Here is a 22,080-nt window from a genome sequence, read left to right as displayed (position 1 = left end):
GGTGGTATACTCACACTGGTTCACAAAAGCCAATGGTAGAATTTTGTGGCATATTACCAGCTGGTTGAAACCACATTGGTAGTTTGAAATAGGCTGTGGTGAGAGTATTTGCCACAGAAGTCAGCCAATGCTACAAATCCAGGCATCTCCCCTGCTACTCCTCCAGAGCTGGGTGTTAAACATTTACCAGCACACCACTGCCTACCTCTCAGCACTGTTCTAAGGATGAAGTGGGATGAGGTACACAAAGTGTTTAACACAGTGTTTGGTGCATGACAAGAAATGGAAGCTGTTATTGTAGCTATTAGTGACTCAGGAATGCCCTCTGTCTTTTCATTTCTCACTACTCTTAGCACTCTTCTCTTAAGCCAAATCTGTGCTTCTTTCTGGAGATCCAGAGAGCATGCCCCTGCAGTAAAAGGCTCTTCTACGCAACTCTTATTTGCTTGTGGCCTGTCATTCAGCAGACATGAATTGAATACCTACTCTGCACCCAATCTGGCACCAGGCACTGCAGATACAAACATGATTAATAAAACTTTCCCCTGGATTTGAGGAGTTCACAAATTCTTTGATGGAAAGGATACAACTGAGTCTGTGAAGGGTACCTTTTACTAACAATGTAGAAATCAAAGGAAGGCAAAGCTCCCATCAAAGGAAGGCAAAAGCTCCCAATGGTGCAAACCTTTCTGCCACCTGGGATCCCAAGGCCTTGGAAGCAAGAAGCCTCTAGGGTAACTTTACGTACAAAGTGAAAACACCGTCTTTAAGATGACATAATTATTAGGACTACAGGGCACTCAATTAGCTCTCCTCCTCTCCCTGTCCTGATGGCATTACCCTACGATTGGCAACATTCTTCCCCACTGGCTACGATGGTTGCATGTATGCCGCCTGGAAACCAGAAATGTGTAACATCAAGTCTGGCCCCTCGCCAAATTTCTACAGGGCATTAGTAACAAACTGGTGAAGCTCATTAAAAAAAGAGAGAGAAACCTATAACCATTAAAAGTCCATTAAGCAGCCTGTCATTTTGTAGAGCTAAATAGCCCACAGTAATCAAAAGCATATGAACCCCAGCTGGGATACCCAGTGAATTGTTTCGATTTAGGGGAGAATTCATCAAGAAAGATTGTTCTTGGGATTGGGTTGATTTTTCTCCTTCAGTTCCTGGCCCCATGTTCCATTATAATTAAAGTGATTGATGCACCTCCCAGACAGAGGTGAGCAGTGACCACCAGAGCCAAAACATCTGCTCCTTCCAAGCAAACAGCTAATACGGAACTTGAGTCAAAAGGCACGTAATTTGAGGTTACCCTTCCACTGTCAATTAGGTATGGCACAGTCAACTCTTTGCTGTCTGGCTGGGTTACATCTGGGTTATCTGTGAAATTTCTCCTTCCAACCATAGAATGACTTTTACCCATATCCAAGTTAGGGTCAAGAAACAAAGAGCTAAGTCTAAGGCCAAGAAGTGATGATCCCTAGAATGGGAGATAGAAGATCCATCCATCAATTAATGAAATGTCTTCCTGCCCATGGATGGACATTTGTTAATTTCAGAAATGCAGATTCAGTCTTTCCAGTTTACCACAATCCCTCTACCTCTTTTCACCACCTCCCTAGCACTGTAAGGTGTACCCTGGCGCCACTCCATTGCTCATTAGCGCCTCCACAGGTGGATGACCACATGCTGAGGAAGGAGGTAAAACTCTTAACAGGCGGTTTATGGGAGCACATTAGCAGTTTTGGCTCTGACAGAATAGTGAGAAATGAGAGAAAATTAATGACTCAACACAGGTTAAGAGGTAACTATAGGAATTACTTCTCCATGCTCATCTACTCCACCATGACACTAGATGAAAGCAAAATGTTGACATAAAATGAAAAATCTAAGATGTTCAAATTCAAAAGGGCAGTGGAATCTGAGAGCAATCATTGTTCCCTTCAGATATTTTTACTATCATTGTTTTTTATTTTAGCTTATCCCCCAAAAGATCCAAATGTTTGATTAAAAAAAAAAAAAGTAGGCTGGGAATGGTGGCTCATGCCTGTAATCCCAGCACTTTGAGAGGCCAAGGCAGGAGAATCGCCTCAGCTCAGGAGTTCAAGACCAGCCTGGTCAACACAGTGAGACCTCGTCTCTACTAAAACTCAAGAAAAGAAAAATTAGCCAGGAGTGGTGATGCATGCCTATAGTCCCAGCTACTCAGGAGGCTGAGGCAGGAGTATTGATTGAGCCCAGGAGTTGGAGGCTGCAGACAGCCATGATTGTGCTACTGCACTCCAGCCTGTGAAACAGAATAAGACCAGGTCTCAAACAACAACAAAGTCATACTCAGTATACTCAACACTTCTCCACCCAAAGCTACTCCAAAATCCTTTAGTAATTTGGTATACCACTTATTTATACTGATCCTTTTAGAGCCTTGAACAGTTAAATTTCTGCTTGTGTCCACCTCCCATCTTTGACTGTATGTTTCTCAAGGGCAGGGACATGTTTTTCCCTGTGCCTCTTATAGCATCTCCTTAATAGAATCCTTGCAACTCAGAGTCCCTCACTGAATATTGATGGAGTGATCTTTCAATGTTGCCAGGCTCACCACTGCAATCTCTCAGGGACTGCCTGCACTAAATTCACCAAGCAGTTAATGAGCTCCCGTGCTGTCCACACAAACTCATTTGCCTTGGGAATGAAAACAAATCGATGCCCCCTTTATGCACTGAATTTGCTTAAGCATACTAGATGATACATACATATGTGTGCACAAAAGTAAATGCTCCTGCACCAGGCAGAGGCCTTCTAGCCTCTTCTCAGCTTCCCTATCCAAATTCTGCCTACCCTACAAGGCCGAACTGTCTCCCGACTTCCCCTAAGAAGCCTTCAGAGAACACCAGCTTAAGGATCTCTAGCTCCAAACAAGCAGAGGGCCCAAAACACAAGTGAGTGGCATGAAAATATGAGCAAGAGAGTCAACGAGCAACCTGAGGCATGGGTGGACCCTGTGGGACCAAGCTGAATGGAGTGAGAATGAGGTTGAAAAGTCGACTCACAGATAAGAAGTGAGGCAAACTTTTCACCTAGGCTGGTGGAAGCACACCCTTCCCCCGTGGAACACCTTAAGCTCAGGAACCAGGAGCAATGTGACCTACTGCTGGATGGGAGGAGTCTCTGACCCTTATGTTCTTTCTTCCTTGGATGTCCAATGGTGAAGGAAAAATAAACATATAAAAGGCCATAAATCCCCTTGCAAAAATAAAGGCTCCTTTTTAATGCCCAATAGTTAATGGCTTAAGTTAAATTCCAGACCCTTGCAAAAAATTTTCTAAGACCCCTTCCACCTCTTTGCTGCCTTGACTCCCACCCCTTCCAGAGGCAGCAAGATTGCTAGGCTTTCTCTTGGTCGTTGACGAACATCTTTAAGGGGTGTTTATGTCCATATTAATGGCATTAGAACAAACCCACACTTTCAGATCATTTTGAAAACTATCTTGAGACCCAGGATCCAGTTTCCTCTCCCCAGAATATTTTCTCCCAAATCCACAGTTGTCTGCACAGGAAGATTCTTGCCCATGCAAAACTCGTTTTGTTTTCACACTGCCTGTGTCCTGTGGCACACAGGAGGTCGTGTTCTAAGAGAGGCTAAGACTCTACCCTGGTCTGTCACTAGCCCAGGCTATTCACGGCATCTCCTCCACTGTCCAAAATCCTCCTTCTCGTGTGTCTTAGTCTCTGCAGGTGACCTGGCTGCCTAGGACAGTAAGGAAAATATGGTAGCAGAAGTCATGAGGACATCTGCTTCTACTTTCAGCCTTTCAGCTGAGCTCCTTGCTAGCTGAGTGCCTTTGCCTCTCTGGACCTTTTTATGATCTGTAAAAAGAAAGAATTACACTACACCATCCCTAAGTCCTTCCCAGCCCTGGCTTCAACCATCTTCACTACTCATTTTGTTACTTTCCACCACCAGTTCTCTTGCTCTGCCCCCCTATCTATGTCAAGGGACATACCATGCCTCCTCCTTTGTAACCCCCATCTCCTACCTACATCCTGGGGTCTTCCTCCGCTGCCTTCTCCATAGTTACCTCTACCCCCACGTTCAGCTTCTTCCTCTCATTTATTTCATCCCCTTTGACTAGCCACATGCTCAGATTTCTTCTCATCCAAAAACCAAACAAGTGATCTCATTTGACCACACTACCCGGTCATTCTCTTGAACTTCTCACCATTAAACTTCTTGATTAAATATCCTCTGCTGACATCTCTAGCCAGTTCCTTATCAGCCACTCACTCCTTAGCCCTTTGCAAGCTGATATCTGCTTCTCACTACTCAAACTCTCTTGAGATTTACCAGTGGTTGCTTCATCCTCAGGACTGTTCTTCGAATACCACACTATCATAGATCCAATTCTTTAGAAGCAGAGCCTGAGATGAGGATTCACAAGCAAGTGATCTATGAATGAAGGCAGTACCACTGGGAGCCAGGGAGCCAGGGCAGTGCAGGGGAAGAAGCCAAGCAAAGTCCTGCCAGAGAGCGCTAGTGTGTAAATTACACCTCAGAGTTGTCCCAACTTGAGGCAAGGGTGCTGGGCTTTCACACTCCCCCAGTGGCAGTCATGGGCTAAGGGCTCAGATGGGAGGTTGGGAAGTATACTCCAGGCACTTCCTCATTTCTGAACTCACCAGCCAAATCACTCCAGTAACCTGGAGGCAGGCTTCACAAGAAGAGTTGCAGGTGTAGTCAATTGGAGCCAAAAACACACCAAGGCTGGGCAAGGGACACCCAGAAATACTAAAGGAGATTCAAGGGAAATTCACAGTGTTCCAGCAGTGTCCGTTACCACATGCTTTCTGTCTTTCTGCAGTTTTGACAGTGTTAAACACACTCCCTTTTAAAACTTCCTCACCTTGGCTTTGTGAAAAGAGGGCACCCCTGTCTTGCTGTTTCTGCTTCTTCTTGCTTTGTCCCCATTTCCCTCCCAGCTGCCCTCATATCTCTATTTTTGTCATGTAGTGATTCATCTAGCCTTACAGCTTTAATTACCATATCTAAAATCACTCACTCCCAAATTCCAACTCTGAATGAACTTTCTACTTGCATGTCCACCCAGCACTCCAAAACCAATATGCCCCCAAAAATTGAATCATATTTCCTCTTCTATGACTTACCCCTTTTTCTTACTTCCCCTTCTGAGCACATTGCTGAGCTATAACCCAAGGAAACAACTTTCACTCCTGTCTCTTCTTTGTCCTCATGCCCAGGCAGTCTTCAATTTCCTCACATCTTTTATTTCCTTCCTATTTCCTATGTCACCACCTTAGTTCAGGACTTTAATGACTCTTGAGCATATTTTCAAAGCAACTTTTGAACTGGTTTCCCTGCCTCTCCCTGCTCCAAGTCATCCTCCACCTACTGCTAAATTAATCTTCCAAAGTAACATTATGACCTTGCAACTTCTGCCACCCTACTTCTCAAACTTTCATTGGTTTCACTGTAGTAGAGACTTCCAGTAATCACCTGTTCTGACTTCATTCTCCAGCCCTCTCGTGGTTGCATAGAACCATGCAATGAGTTTCAGATTGGGCTGTGAGTGAAAGGAACAATATCACTTCTGGACCAAGGCATTTAGATGCAAGCATGAGTTCTCCAGGCTCTCTTTTCCCTTGTTGTGGTGATCCTGGAAGCCAGGTGTTGAGATGGCAGAGCCAAAGATGGAAGCACCTGGATCCCTGAATCACCATGTGGAGGATGGCCTGTTGTCAACCTGGAGAGTAGCTTCACCGATGTCAGACTTTGTGTGTGGTAGAAGTAAGCCATAGTATGAAAAGTTTCTGAAAATACTTCCTTTTTTTTGTTTTGATTTGTTTTTATTGCCAAATAGCCTGATCTGTCCTGGCAAATACAGTAATTTTTTCTCACTACCCTCAAGTCCAGATTATTTAGTTTTGCATCCAAATTTCTTTAGAACGGACCCACATTTCTTTCCAGGTTCTTCTCCCTTTTATTTCCCCAAAAATATTCTGCCTTATCACACCTTGGCCATTAGACTTTCACAATTCTTCTTGACACTTATTTGGCCTATCCATCCCTATCCTCCATGCACGTACAGGCTCCACCCCAACATTCAGCCTGTCCAGTGTCTAGCCTCCCTTCAAGGTCTACAACAAGGGTTGACAGATGACAGCCCTTAGCCAAAATCTAGCCCTCCACCTGTTTTGTAAATAAAAAATGTTTTGAAACATAGCCATGCCACAACCACAGAGTTGAGAAGCCACAGCTGAGACCACCTAGTCTGCAAAGCCTAATATCTTCACTATCAAGACATTTATTTTTAAAAATTTACCAGCCCCTTTCTAGAATATCATCTCTCCTGTCCCCAAACTTCCACCTTCCCCACAGGCCACTGCTCAGAAGTGATTCTCCCCTTGTCTGCATTGCCACAGTGCCTACCTGTATGTCTCCTGGATGTCAGACTACTCGTGGGATCCCATGTCATCTTCCCTGCTCCACTGGAAGCACCAGGAATGGCAGGGCATTTTTCTTATTTCCTTTGGGTTCTCAGTGTCCAGAACCTTGGCTCATAACATGAATAATAAGTATTCAGGCCAGGCGCAGTGGCTCACGTCTGTAATCACTGCACATTGGGAGACCGAGGTGGGCAGATCACAAAGTCAGGAGATTGAGACCATCCTGGCCAACATGGTAAAACTCCGTCTCTACTAAAAATACAAAACTTATCTGAATATGGCAGCACATGCCTGTAATCCTAGCTACTTAGGAGGCTGAGGCAGGAGAATTGCTTAAACCCAGGAGGCGGAGGTTGCTGTGAGCCGAGATCGTGCCACCATACTCCCAGCCAGAAGACAGAGCTAGACTCCATCTCAAAAACAAAACAAAACAAAACAAAAAAACAGTAAGTATTCAGTGGACATTAGAAGAAAACATAGACCACTCCTGAGACCTACAATGTATTAATGAGAAGAGAACAGACAAGAAAAAGAAAGAACTCTATGAATTACAGTGCTAGAATTCGAACACAGGGATTTTGTATTTCAAATTCAGCAAACCCTGTTACATAAATGAAAGTTAATGTTCATATAATTATTGCAGGACATTAAGCAATACCAAGTCTTCATAAAATATATGTTTGCTTTCCAATATGATTTGAACAATATGTAAATGACCTTTAAAAGCAATGAATTAAAGTGTCAGATCCCACTCACAATTTTAAACAGTGCTCTTTTATTTCAGATCCTGTGGCAAACTGGAAATAACCATAAACAAGAAGGTGAATGGTTTCTTAGAGCTAATACAATTAACTTCACAGCATATGAAAAAAAAAATTTGTTTCCTTTTAAATACTATTTTATAGATTGTTTCCATCATCACTACAAGCCACATTATTTTTTTAAATTCTAACATTTATAAAGTATACAGAACTTCATAAAGGCCTCATTTTCTGAATGACTTCCATGTGTAAAAGGACCCAGCCTAGTCTTACCTTTTCTCTCCAGATATTCACACCCTTGCCAGGCAAGGTACCTTCATCTCTGTGCCTGGCTTTGATTAATCGAAACAAGAACTCTGGCTGGCCACTGTGGTCTGCAGAACACCCAGGAGGGAAAATCGCTTTGATAACTAAGCTGCTTCTTTCACATCAGTCAAAAATTACAGAAGATTGTGCTAAAAAATATTGGGAGCAGAGACACATGTTCCTTGTCCAAAAGCCCATCCAGTCATTGCCCAGCAAAGCATCACAAAGGAATGAGCATTGTGAGGAGTGACCAAGGGCAGTTTTCTCTCATCAGCTTTCATAGCTGTAAAAAGGCAAGACCCAAGCTCATGACAGAAGTGTTGCCCAAAATCCGGACTGATACTGATTCACACAGTTTGTTACCAGGATAGGATAAGTACAAACCTGACTGCATTTAGAAACTTTACAGCAATTCAGTATCCCTAAGACATCCAAGCTGCATGATTTGTATTTTGTCAATTATCAATCTGCAAGAGATTTGAATTTTTTTTTAAATGGCCCTTTGCCACACAGGGTTTGAGAAGCACTGTATTAAACAGACAAGTATATATAATCCAGTACACCCTCTGCACCCACAAGATGGTGAATATGGTCCCCACTGAACAGAACTTGGACTTCTCATTTCCTGACTTTGCTTCTATCTACAAGAAGCTCATGCAATGAAATAGGACGCTATAGGACCCAAGACCCAAACCCACTCTTCACCCCATCACCCCAACCCCATGCCCCCAAGGGTAAGAGTTGAGAGAGGAAAGTGTGTCCTTTCCACTGGCTAATAACCTGTCAAAAAGCAAGAAGAAAAAAAATAAATAAAACAGGGGGCAACTGTGTTTCCTCCTGAGAAGATTTCTCAGGAGGGCTCAGCCCCATCATAGGCACATGTTGGACTCATAGTGGATCTGTACATTTCTAGCACACAGGCAATAATCTTTGTCATGTCTCCTCAGCAGACATAAATGCTGCCTCAAACCCTGTGATATCTTCAACCTGTTTACATTCCTTTTCCATTGTAGGAGACTTCATGTTTCAAGAGTGAATTTTTCTCCAGGACTTTTTACCTAATTCATTCTAGGACCAAACCATTCCAGGATACACTCAACCATCAGGGCAAAAATATATATATATATATTGAAAATAAAATTCATTCATCCATGGATTCCATAAGAAACACTCCTGGAAAAGAGGAGGCATTAGCAGAGAGGCATCTAACCGACTAATAAGAGCCGCCTATCAGAAGAAAAATGAAAACTCAGCCAGGAATTTGCATATGCCCCCAGTCCAAACAGGAGAGAGATGAGAATGAATTGTTTAAACCAGAAAGCAGAAGTTAACACCTGTTAATGACTCATTTGTTGGCTCACAAGCTGTTAACACTCAGACGCACTGGTCGTTAAATGTGGTCATTACTTATTTCAATGCAAAATTTATTAGAGCCCCCATCTAAAGATTTAATGGAAAGGCAACCCTCACCCTGCACACCTGGTATACCCCAAGGAGGCTGAGGGCAGGTTTCTTCTAGCTGCTATGTCTGGATAAGAAAATAAATACTAGTAATCATCATCACGGCCATTCTGTTGCATCAATTACCTATTTCCTTCAGCAATCAGAATGTTAGATGAGTTCTGATTCACAGCTTGATACCTAATAAGGACCACTTGAGTCTTCATTAACTTTGTAGGACCATTATGGTTAAGTGGGTCTGTTCTGCGTTCTTTACAAGCCTGCTGCAGAACTCATTATTATTAGACTTTCGATTAAGCTGAGAACATTTTTCCATCTTTTCAGCCTTTTGCAGATAAAAAACAAAAAAGAAATAGGAGAGAGGATGGATAATTCAGTGACACAAACTTAGGGAATTGGGGACTGATGTTGAGTCATGGAGAAGAGTCTTGGCAGTATTATTTGTCACAGGTGCCCCGGTATGATGGCAAAACAGCAGCCACCTGGAATGTCAGAGGGCCAGGAATTCTCAAAGAAAGAATCTTTTCTACCATAACACCTAAATCCACCTTCACTGGTGGATTATGCAGAATAATGTCACAGTAGGAGAAATTAAATCCCAGGAGCCTCAGCTAACCCGTTAAGAATTCCTGTTTTTCACAGAGAGGAAAGTCGACCAGAAGAGCACCATGTGCATCTCAGAGAGTGCTAGAAAGTACATGAAAATGCTGATCTCTTTCCCCACATGCCTAGATCATCATGGGACTGGATTGTGAGATCTAGCTCATAAAAACACAGGATGCCCAGTTCAGTTGATAATTCAGGTGAATACTTTTTAGCATAAGTATATTCTGTGTGATATTTGAGATATACTTACACTAAAAACATTATTCACTGTTTATCTGAAAATCAGTTTAACTGGGTATTCCATATTTTATCTAGCAACTCTATATAGGACACTTGGCTACTGGAGAAAAGGAAACACTCTGGGGCTAGTAGTTCCCCAAACTGGCGGATCATATGAATCCCCTGAAAGAGAATACAGGTTGCCAAATTCCACCCCCTGAAGACTGTGACCAGGGAATTTGTTGAAAGTTGATTGAAGGCTTTGAAGATAATGATGACAATGATAATGACGAACCAGTATGAGGGGTCCAGAGTTCTACAATATGTCCATGTGACCCCAAAAAGTCAAAGGGAAGTAGAAAGTTGATTGGTGAACTAAGAGCTGACAAAGGTTGGTCTCACAAGATTCAGCAAAACGCTTATTCATACATCAGTTCCTGGGTTCCCACCATGGGCAGTGATATGCTTGACCCCTGCCTTTGTGGGGCCCAAAATCAAATAGAGGGCTGAGAATGGAATTTAAAGGAGGACAGACATTTCTCGAGGATTGCAGGATAAATGCACCTGACAGCAATAACTTAAGCGTACCCTTAGAATGACCCTGTATGGCAGATGCACCTGAAATGTGTGTTCCGAGCTAGGGAATCTGGAGTGGCCAGAGATTCATTCCTTGTCTTTGAGGAACATTTGAGTCCCCAGCCCAGCTTTTGGAGCCCACACTGTACAGGGGATTGAGAGTTTTGGGTTGGATGAAGGTTGCCAGATAGAGGTCCTGAAGGGGACGGTGTGAAGTAAAAATGCTTTATAAACTATGTGCTGTTTGCAAGTTGGTTGCATTTTTCCTGCCCAGTCCACTGTCACTGGACCATAGGTAAGGTGGATACATTGTCCAGCCCATTGCCGCTGGACCATTTCTGTAGGTCAGGCAGATATCTTGTCTAGCCTGCCACCACTGGACTCTCTCGCCTATATGTGAGCCCCTAATAAAACCCCACATCTTGTTTGCTGGTTCTGGGTCTCTTCTTCAGCCTCTTGAACCAGGTGCCTTCCCTGTTGAGGTGAATAGGGGTTTACCACAACAAGGGCCTTCTGTGTGCCAGGCACCATGGTGTTGCTTCCAGCCACCATCTCATTTGGTCCCCAAAGCAGCCCATCCAGGTGGATACCACCATCCACTCTACAGGTGAGGCCACTGGGACTATAGAATTTCAATTTGACCAAAAGGGTAGCATTGGCAAATGCCAGAGGACACAGCCAGGTCAATCTGACTCCAAATATCTGCTTTTTGCACTATAAGCTCACAACCAATAAGCACCCAGTGGAACATATTAAGTGTAGGAGACCCGGGTTTAAATATCACTCTGGCACTTCCTAACTCTGTAACCTTGGGCATGTTATTTCTGCGTTTCCAAAATTGCTGCGCCTTACAACTACCATCACACTGTCACTTGCAGATAATCAAGAAAATCTTCAAGCTGGGATGTTAATTTGGGGAAAAAAAAAAAGGAAGGGAAAAAAAGTTCACATAGTTGAAATACCACAGATGTCAAAACAAAAGGAGATCAACAGAGAAGTCCCTTCTTCCCAAACCCAGATTGAGGAGCCAGGTTCTCTTCCATTCTTGAATTCATCCCCTGATTGACTCTGAGTAGCAAAATTATTTTGGTTAATCCTTTGTTTCTGATGGCATCCCTGCAGAGAGGCTGCCCTTGTTTGGGCATCCAATGGTGTCCCCTAAGGCCTCTCCTTTATCTTAGCAGAGAAAGAAGGGTACAGCATGAAGGAATTAAAATACATAAGCACTTAGGATTTTATGAGCCTGAGTATATCAGATTTTAGCTTTATGGACTCCAGATAGGCACTTCCTAAAGTCAAACTATGTATAAATCAAACTAGACCTCTTGTCTGATATTTCCAGCCTCGCAATCACTTTATTCATCTGTAAAATGGCACTTCAGATATTTCTCTGAGGATTAAATGTGATAATGTATTTAAAATCCTTATTGCAATACCTGGTATACAGGTAGCACTCAGTAAATGTTAGCTGCTATTATTATTGTAAGTTCTCCCCTACCTAACTGTGAGCCTCTTAAGGGCATGACTATACCACACTTTGTGTGACCAGCATTTGCACAGTACCTTGCAAAGAGTGAGCACCAGGTGGGTGTGTGAGTGGGCCAATGGATGGTTGGATGCACGGATGAATGGATGGGAGGCAGGGTGGCTAGATGGATGGATAAAGGAGTAGATGAATTCAAGTATGGATCTTCTTCTAGCAATGATGACTGTGGAAAATCTTCGTGGAGATGATGAGGATCAAGCTAAGGTATTATATTAAAGATAAGCCATGTAATAATTTTATGGTTTAATGCTTACATAATACTTTCACTCTTTTTCTTATTCCTAATAAATGATTACGGGACATTAACATTTTGGAAAACATACCAGTCACAAGGTGTAAATGATCAGCATAATTCTAGCCACACAGTAGACAACTAGTACTAACTCATTCAAAAATAATAGTTATTGGCCAGGCATAGTGGCTTATGTCTGTAATCCCAGCATTTTGGGAGTCAGGCAGGAGGGTTGCCTGAGCCCAGGAATACAAAGCCAGCTTGAGTAACATAAGGAGACTCTGTCTCCACAGAACTTTATATATACGCATATATATGTGTATGTATATATATGTATACATATGTTATTTACCTTTTTCTCATTGAGAAAAAAATGGAACATACATCATGTTTTAATCCATATTATTTGAGATAAAATCATATCAAAGAAAGCATAGAGCTGGTACTTTTATTCTGTCCTCAGATTGCCTGGGTTTCAGAATCAGCATGATTGCTGGCATAGCTTCATTTAAGGGAGAATAACTGGGCCAGTAAAATTTGAAAAGTACATTTTCATTTGCTCCAGTGTGTGCACGCCCAAAGGGGAAGAGAGGGAGAACATACGGAAACAGAGGAGGCACAGGAGTAAAAAGAAGGACCCAAGTAGGAGAAAGGCCTGTAAATCAAGGGCCATCAGGCAAAGGACATGAAAAAGAGCCTGGCAGAGTTAAAATAATCAGGAACTAAGGATGAATTAAGAGTTCAGAAAAAACGAAGAGGATTGCATTAATAATCATTTCAGGAGACAGTAGAGGGTGGACAACCCTTGCAAGGAAAAGGGCAGGAGGGAGTAAAAATAAAGTGAACAGCTGCACATTCCTCTCTCAAAGCCCAGCAGTTACCACAGCCATAAGCTCTTGACCTTGGCCAGGGAAAGGGCTTCTAAAGGCACAAGCAGGAGGTGGACCAGCTCTTTAAGGAGGGAGCTGTGCCCAGGGAAATTTAAACATGAGCTGGCCCACTTGGGTTAGGGACATCACCAACCTGCTGGGCCATGCTGTAAATAGACGTAGGTGGCCGCCTATACCAAGTGATTTTTCAGGATCCAAGCCTGTATCCTGAAGAAATAATTCCCCAAGCTGCTGCCTAACATCTGCAGTTCTCCAATTACAGATTTATTTTGTTCACCCAGTTCTTTGTTCTCAGTTAAAATGAAGATTCCCGTCACAATCAGACATGAAATATTACCATCCATCCATTGTCATTGTGAATAAGCATAGCAAAAAAAGTATCTATTTTCCAAAGATACTTTGTTGATAAGATAGATAAAAAGATCCTGACCTCCAGGATGTCTGTAGAAGAGTCCAAGAGGGTGAGAACAGGGTTGGGGGGTACCAAAATCTGCTGGGATCCTTTGCATTCTGCTGGACACCATCTGATGCCGAGGTTTAGTCTATAACAGAAGCCAACAACTGCTGACCCCAGAAGGTCTTGTTGCCTGCTCCTATAATTCTCATAATTGTGCCAACTTGTCCTTCCCCAGCAATAAACACAATCCTAAAAATATTTCTATGTTGAATACTTTGTGACTTAAGTTCCTCTGAGCTCATCTTTCAAAAATAATGTCTCAGGAATGACAAATTATTGATAATTATTAGAACTTGGTAATGAGTAATGGGTACCTTGAGGATCATAATATTCTCTCCGCTTTTGTAGATGCTTTTAAATCCCCCCTCCAAAAAACGTGAAATAATAATCACTTATAAAAGAATATGTTTCCAGCTGAGTGCGATGGCTGATGCCAGTAATTCCAGAGATTTAGGAAGCTAAGGTGGGAGGATCCCTTGAGGCTGGACGTTTGAGACCAGCCTGGGAAATATACTGAGACCTCATCTCTACTAAAAATTTAAAAATTAGCCAGGCATGGTAGGCACACCTATGGTACCAGCTACAAGGGAGACTGAGGCAGGAGGATCTCTTGAGCCCAGGGGTTCAAGGTGCAGTGAGCCATGATCATGCCACTCTACTCCAGCCTGGTCAACAGAGGAAGATCCCATCTCAAACATGTACATATGTATGTTTCCTCTGAATTAATTGCACTGGATTAAAATGAATGATTGAAGAATAAACAATTCAATTCCTTAGATGTTTTACCCACCCCCACCCCAACACAAATGCATGGCTTCAGTTGCTTCTACTTGTCAGGGGAATAAGTCTACTGCTACTAAACTAAAATTTTGCTTTTCATTTCCAAGTCTTGAGGGCAGGTGGATATGGTCTGGACTGACATCCGTACTCAACTGGGACTCTCATCTTTTTTCTGAACCTTTCAAAGACTTTGCCATTCCCATTTCTCATATCTTCACTTTTAGCCTCTTATTACTAACCCCATCCAACACAATTCCACTACCACAGCCTTCAGCCTCTGCCACCCCCAATCTTAGAAATTTGTCTTCTGCCTCACTTTCCTGCTGAAGGATGCTCCTTCTACTTTCTCCCTCCTCAACTGCTCATTTGCTCATCCTGTTTAATCAATTAATGCACTCAGCTGGCTCAATCTTTGTCACATGATAGCTGGTATTTAACCCTGTGGAGTCTGCCTTATTAGAAGCAAGAGAAAAAAAGACAGCAGCCTTGCTGTGATTTGTTCAGAGAGAACTTTATGCTGATTTTTAAGACATGACTCACAATCAAGCCACGTCAAACAGGATTCCCAGATTAGCGCTCATTACTCTTCAGGGTATATAAGGTAAACATATGTATGAATTTACACTCAAGGACGAAAAAAAATCCTTTTATTGGGAAACTGTTATTTCTGTTCCTCATTTGGAATCTTCTACCAAGAATGCTGATTTGAGCTAAACATGAAAGTCAAACTGAAAATGAGATACCAGGAACAAAAATCTCAATATGTAATCAAGAAGACTGACTAGCCCTTTGTAAGCAAAGGCTTGCCAAAAGGCCCAGTCCAAAGAGCCAGGGTCATGGCTGACCCATCTAAAATATCTACTACATCAACACTTGTGTTCACTCCTGTGGGTCAGAAAGCAAGAGGGGTGGCAAACTAAATGGGAAATATAGTGACTAAATGAAAGAAGCCAATTTTCTACTCTGGCACTGCTCACAAAAAATAAATAAATAAATAAATCTCAAAAGCAGCTGGCAGGATAGATTTGCTAGAGATACTCCCAAATGTCTCTTGAAAGGAGAAAATAAAATCAATCCTTTTCAGATTTTACTATCTCTGTGAATTCTTTTTTCAAATGTTTCACTCAACATGGTGTCTGTGAGATTAATTCATGTTGTTGCATGTATACTAGTTCATTTTATAATTGCTGTGTGCTATTATAATCATGTGACTATGCTACTGTGTTTTATCTATTGTACCATTTCTGTACATTTGGTAATTATGAATAAAACTACCATAAAGATTCTTTTTTTTTTTTTTGAGATGGAGCCTTGCTCTGTCACCCAGGTTGGAGTGCAATGGTGCCATCTTGGCTCACTGCAACCTCTGCCTCCTGGGTTCAAGAGATCCTCCTGCCTCTGCCTCCTGAGTAGCTGGGATTACAGGAATGTACCACCATGCCCAGCTAATTTTTGTATTTTTAGGAGAGACAAGTTTCATGATGTTGGCCAGGCTGGTCTCGAACCCCTGACCTCAGGTGATCTGCCTGCTTCGGCATCCCAAAGTGCTAGGATTACAGGCATAAGCCACTGTGCCCCTTAATATTCTTATGTGTGGCTTATGGAGCCTGTTCTTACCAATTTCTATGGACCACACAGCAAGGAGGAGATCCACGGTCATCAGTATGTACATGTTCCCCTACTGATAGACACTGCTTTCAGCAATCTCACAATATAGTAGACTCTTTGAACAATTATCCTGCACAACTATTCCTCTCCCAGCTACAGACACCTTCACTGTCCCTATGGAGTCCTCCTCCTCCAAGATTCTGAGCTTGATTTCCTCCTTCCCTCTCTACACTGTGCCCTCCAGTGACCTCAGTTACTCTTACACATTTACCTGTGTTTATGTTTGTTTTGACACATCCTGACTTAACTTCAAAGCATCAGCCATATTCTTCCATCTTCTAGGACATTTACATCTGGATGTTCTTCAAGTGACTGAAACATATTGAACCAAACCCTTCTTCCTCTCCTCCCACCCCCTTCACTTCTTCCTCAGACTCACCTGGTTTTATTGCCCAGCTCCTGGCCATCTAGGCTGGTAACCTTGGCAGCCAGACCCCTAAGAGAAATTTAAATCCCACCAGTGGCATTGTTACAATAGGCCTCAAAGGGGAATGGAGTTCCCCAACAAAACAGTTCCAGTTGTTAGTTTATGTCTCATCAATATTTGAAATGGCTACCAAACTGAAACATAGCAGAAAATGGGTTTTGTGTTTCCTATCTTCCAAACCACAAGAACACACTTCATGGATCAGAACCTAACCTGTCTTCAAATTCCACTTTGAAAAGAAAAGCATTTTCTCTTTTAAGAAGAAATGTTGGAAAAGAGAAAATGTAGTTTATCAAACATTTAAGAGCATGCATTTGAATCAAATAGACCCAGGGTTCATGTTCTTCTGCCACCTCCTAGCTGTGTGACTTCAGGCAATTCGCTTCCTTCTCTGAGCCTTAGTTTCCTCACCCATATAATAAGGATAACTGTTGCTACTTGGCTAGTTTTCAGTGAAAATTAAATGAGATCAAGAGACTTGGTATAGCACCTGACACATCTACACTCATTAAGTGCAGTTGGTGAGGCTGCTGTTGCCAATTCTCTAAGTGGAAAAACGAGATAAATTGCAACTCCTTCAGTGTCCCAGAGAGGTTGCCACTGGACAAGCAGCAATTTCAAAGTTCTAATTTCTTTTACTTTGCTCTCTGAATAGCTCAGAAGGGATGGCTAGCCTGTGAAAAATGTTCTCAGGCTGGTCAATTTGAGGTATTTCATTTCACGAATCTGTCTGAAAACTGCCAGCTCATTTCATTGATCAATGGCCATCCAGTGTTGGAGTTTAAGTTATTACCACCCTAAACTAAGGCTGAATGAGATCCTTAGGAGTAAGAAGCTCCAAGGCTTCTTTAGAGACATGGCTGGGCTCTGCAATCAAGCTTCAATCCATTGTACATGCAATTTGCATTTGTACACAGATTTCTTTTTCTCATGCTTGGAATTTTCTCCACCAGCCTGTGGATGGACTTTTGTAGCTGCCTCAGATAATACTTTCCAGCTTTCTGTGTATGCATTTGCAGCTGTCCTATCTCCCCTTCAGAGCACCTTGGCTTTTCAAACATAAGCAGATCTAAGTGGACACTGTGTCAATCAATCAATCAATCAATCTATTGATTGATTAAATATACATCAAACACCTGTTTGGTACAGTGTCTGGACTCTTAACATAGGCAATCATAATGAAGAAAACACATTCTCTGGTCTTAAAGACTTTAGGTAACTAACAACAATATAGGTGAGTGGGTCCTAACGAGGTAGCTCAAATAGTTAAGTGTCAAAAACCACTAGAAAGGAGATGGTCACTTCTGAATTTGGGGATCTCAAAAATAATGTTAAACAATTCCAACCACACCCCATGCAGAACCATGCACGAAGTGGGTGCCTCATAAATGCTGACAAATAAATGCTAACACATGTATCACAGGTAGGACATGTTCTTGAGTTGATGTCATTTCCTTCAGAAAATCTCCTCCTTGCAAGCAGCTTACATGCTGATTCCTCACAAAGTCAGGAGATTTAGCATTTCACACAGTAGAAATGTCATAGCTTTGGAACATAACCTCACACAGACAGAGGTTAGGCTCCCAGTTTTGCTGTCTACTAAAGTCTGAGCAAGTTACTTAACCTCTCTGAGTCTGTGACTTCACCCGAAAAACAGAAGTAAAGCCATCTCTTCAGCAAGATTTTTGTCAAGATTAGAAAAAGTGTAAATAAAGCATACAGTGGCACATAAAAGTGGCAAATAAACTGTATCTATTCCCATTACTCTGTTCAGCAATAATCACCCCAAATCACTCCCCTCCTCATCTCCCTTCCATGGTGGACAAAGTTCCTGACTCTGCCATACAGGACTCTCAGCTCACAAGACACCCACAATAGCAAACAAAACTCAAAACTCTGCTTCTCTTTATTTTGTCTTACATTCTTAAGAGGAAAAAGATAAAACACAACAATAGGCATTAAGAAACTAGAAGAAACTGACCAAACTAAAACCTCCCCCTGGAGTTCCATTAGATCCCTGTTCTCTTAGAAACTTCCCTGACATAGTTTGCATCTATGCTCATCTTTGAGTTCGCTTCACGTACATCTGACCTATGGCTAGCCATATGGCCTCTTTATAAATGATTCTATGTAGAACAAATTATTTTTAAGAGATCCTATTTTCCCACTGATAATTATTTACCAAGACCAATTACACCAAAAATCAATAGAATCCACAGAGTCTATCATCAGGAGAGTGGGAAGAAGCACATCTCTTCCATTCATTCACATCAAGTCACCCTCATTCCCAGATTGTACATCTCTGTGATTTTCTCAGTTCCAACAGATTTTGTGGGGGCTGAAGTGATAGGAAAAGCAAGCTTGTTACAACACAAATCACACAGACGCTGCTGGTAGGGGCAGAAGTGTGGAGGCACACACTAAAAGAAGCATTTCCTTCTCATTTATCATTTAACCAGCTCTCTGGGTTGCTGTTTCACAGCCAGGAAAACACCAGATCCAGGGAGAGACAAAAAGCCCCACTTTCTCGAAATGCAACTTGGACAAAGTTCTGTGAGGCCCAGGGAAAGCAAGGCCAACGCGGCGTGGCCAAGGTTCTGATGAACCATAAAGGAGAGGAAACGGCACTTTCCTCTGAGTCATGCAGAAACGATTTACTCTCCATCCTTCTAACCGTTAATGGTCTGAAAACGTGGGGCAACTGACCTCCAGAGCCACCCTGCTCCCACGGCATAGCCCGCAGCCCTGCGCCGAGCTGACACGGAAATCAGATCAAAAGTAAACCTGAGGTAGTGGCACTCTACCCTAACTGTTGACAGATGGAGAATGGAAGCCACATAAATGCTCTCTCTTGTGTCAGCACTATAAAAACGCCGGACTGACCCATGAAAGATGGAGATGGAAGCTCAAGCAGCCATTAGGAGCCGTGCCTTACTCTGAGCAATAACTCACTCCCATGGTTTTATGAAAATGGTTTTATTGCAGTGGATTATTTTTCCCCCCTCTGCAAAAATTACTGCTTATCAGCGTCACAGAAATCAAGCTAAAACCTCCCCACCTTTTCTGTCTTCTAATACAATCCCTCCCTCTGGCCAGGAACTTAATAAAATGGAACATTTCATTATTCCGGTTTGCATACCTCTTTTGAAGCTGAAACTGTCATCTCAAGTGAGCACTCTGAAGTGGCTGGTGTGAGGGTAATTTGATTGCCTCTTGTGTTTGCTGAGACATATCTGAATGCTTGAGAAGCCACTCAGCTTCCAGGTCTCTTGCTAGACCAGATTTGGGGGTTGCAAAGGGAAGGAAATTATTCAAAAGCAGCATTTTCTGATTCCTTCAAAATAGTTTGGATACAGCTTTTTCATGAGCTATTAACTGCCTGTCAGATTCCTTAAGAGGGGAAAACAAAACCAGGTGTATTCAGAACTTATATAGTCTCAAATAGTTCAACTCAGCAAGGCCTCTTTGTTTTCTAAGGCCCATGTGTGTTTCCCATCAATGAACCTGAGCAGTGGGAATCACCAAATTGAGACTATTGTCTCCTAGGGTGGAGGCGTCCAAAACCTTCCACTGTATTCGGACAATTTAGCCTGTTGTAGATTAATGCACTCGGTTGGAATCCTTGCTGTTAATACTCTTACATGGTAGGTGAAACCTTCATTAATATGCAGAATCTCAGGCCCCACCCCAGACCTCCTGAATCAGAATATGCATTTCCACCCGATTGCCAGGTCATTTGTAAACATAAGGTTTAAGAAGCACTGATTTATACCACAGAAGCAGCATGTATTGACCTATACTCTGGCTGCCCCATTTATACGGCTAGTCACCAGTTAGCATTGTCTGGGTAAATCACCACATTACACACTACTACAAACACAACAACTAGTAAGATTTGGTCCCTACCTTTGGAGAGTTCAGCATCTGGAAGGACTACCACCAGGAATGTTCAGAATCTGCATGGTATTAAAGCAACCTTAGGGCCCTCACCAACCTAAAGACTTAAGGTGGTAAGCTTCAGAACCCCCCAGATCCTCAGCCTACACTGAATGTTAGGGCCCCCTAAGGTCAACCAGACCCTCTGCCCAAGCCCTCTTTCGAGGTCTCTTGCAATGGCGTCTACTAAAACCCATCAATGGGAGCAAGTTTAGCTCTAACTCCAGCTCTTCTGCCTTTGAGACAGCCTTAACCATTGCCACTCCCAGCAGGCCATCCGGCCCTCTGCAAGCTTCTCTAAAACACTGGCATCACAGAAATATTGGCAGTCTGCAAAACGAGATCCTTTTAACACAGCATGGGCCCCATTTATGCTTTGTGGCAGAGACGTTTACCACTCACTATGTTTATGTTCCTCCCCATCCCTCAGCTCAGTCACAGTAGGAAGGGCACTGTGACTAGTTGTGACCAATAAGCTGGAAACAGAAGTGAAGTTTGTTGGTTCTAGGATGAAGCAGTTTAGAGCCAGAATGCAATGCTCTTCCCATGCACTAGTGACCACAATGGAAGACATGTTCCAGAGGGCATAGCCACAAGATGGAAGCCACCCGAATCCCTTGGAAATGAACTTCCTGGAGAACTCAAAGCCCTACTAGTTGAGTTAGCATAAGGAAGAAGTAAGCCACTGGGATTTCAGGATTGTTTGTCACCACAGCATAGCCTAACCTATCCTGACTTACATATCTTTGTGAACCATCTTTTTTGTCTTCTTTGTATTTGTTTTTTCTGCATATGAGTTTCACGTTAGGCATCCAAATTTTTGTCAGTCAAAATGTGGCAAGAAGTGATTCAACATAGCAAGGACTTTTCCTTGTGTTTTCCTGGATAAATGCATACATCCCATTTTTCTTAAAATAATGACTAAAAAGTAGAATGAGATTTGCCTTATTACATGGTATTTTGTATTAGTGTTGAATTTTATTATTATTATTTTTCTTTAAAAAGTCAGGGGAAAGCACAAACGCAGTCCCCCACTACTACAAATTATGCAATCAAGTTTCCCTCCTTTGGGGAAATCTCAGGGGTCAGTACATCCGGAGTGCAATGGATGAGCCTCGCCCTGGGAAAACCACCTTCGTGATGATGGTATCTCCCCTGCCAGGTAAGTATAGTGTTGAATTTTATTTAATTACCTCCCTGTCCCAGCCTTGAAGTTGAAAATATTGTTGGCTATTCAAAATGGTAAACAAAAATAGTCACCAATATAGTCAATGATTATGTCTGAAGAAGCAAATATAAGCAATTTTTCTTTTTCTGATTAAATTTGTCTAATTTGGATAAGAATAGCAAGTTGACAAGCTATTAATGTTTTAGGAATATGCACAAGACCATGTTGTGACTTTAAACAACATGTAAATAATATTTAAACCATCTGTTCCAGAATCATACTGCCTGCCTGCCAAAATTCTTTTTTGGAGAAATGAGCTTTTCATTTTTCCCTTTTAACTAGCATTTAAAATGAAAAAAAAAAAAAAAAAAAAAAAGAAGAAAGAAAGTTCACACCCACAAGAGATACTTTAATAAAATCACTGGGTATTAGCAATCTGGTTTATAGTGCCGGGAATCCAGGGTAATTCTGATTTAGGATTGAAATTCTGCCCTGCATTGAGCCTGTTGTGTATGGTTATGGGAATGCTCACATTGTTTAGTAGGTCAGAACGCCCACTGTTATGAAGATCTTTCAGATAA

At 42.2% G+C, this 22,080-nt stretch overlaps 1 non-coding gene across 1 annotated transcript; it reads right to left on the bottom strand.

Annotated features, from left to right (window-relative positions):
- Window positions 1–21,337: 21,337 nt before the first annotated feature.
- Window positions 21,338–21,501, bottom strand: LOC116560687. The gene has a single exon (XR_004273082.1). It is a non-coding gene; the product is annotated as a U1 spliceosomal RNA (small nuclear RNA).
- Between the last annotated feature and the right edge of the window lie 579 nt (window positions 21,502–22,080).

Source organism: Sapajus apella, unplaced genomic scaffold, assembly GCF_009761245.1.
Source record: "Sapajus apella isolate SASKATOON/1434 unplaced genomic scaffold, GSC_monkey_1.0 scaffold26, whole genome shotgun sequence".
In the NCBI taxonomy this organism is placed as follows: Eukaryota; Metazoa; Chordata; class Mammalia; order Primates; family Cebidae; genus Sapajus; species Sapajus apella.
Note: the sequence above shows the minus strand (reverse complement) of the source record. Positions and strands in the feature narration are given on the sequence as shown.